Source organism: Apis dorsata, unplaced genomic scaffold, assembly GCF_000469605.1.
Source record: "Apis dorsata unplaced genomic scaffold, Apis dorsata 1.3 scaffold_983, whole genome shotgun sequence".
NCBI classification, from domain to species: Eukaryota; Metazoa; Arthropoda; class Insecta; order Hymenoptera; family Apidae; genus Apis; species Apis dorsata.
The window spans coordinates 55086-55392 of NW_006264086.1; the positions used below are offsets into that span (position 1 = coordinate 55086).

Consider the following 307-nt stretch of genomic DNA (forward strand, 5'->3'; position numbering starts at 1 on the left):
AAAAAAATTAAACGAAGATAGATAAACGAAAATTAGATCATCGATTTAAAAATAAAAAAAAAAATCGAAATCGCGTTTCCTCTCTTCCCGTGCAAAAGATTTTCACGATATTAAAAATTATACTTATGTTACTTATTCCTAGCGATTCATCGATTCATTTTCGAAACCGGATATCATTTAAACATCTGACTGATTTACAACGGTCGTATTTTTCATTTAATATTTCTTTAGCCGAGGTTTTTCTCTCTGTCACTGACTCACACAGTTAGGATGAAAAAAATCGATGTAAAGAAAAAAAAAAAAAAAA

At 28.3% G+C, this 307-nt stretch overlaps 1 protein-coding gene across 2 annotated transcripts in view; it reads right to left on the bottom strand.

The window, feature by feature from the left end:
* Window positions 1–307, bottom strand: part of LOC102678422 (trafficking kinesin-binding protein milt) — a 30294-nt gene that overhangs the window by 11852 nt on the left and 18135 nt on the right. The gene's annotated exons all lie outside the window — the stretch shown is intronic.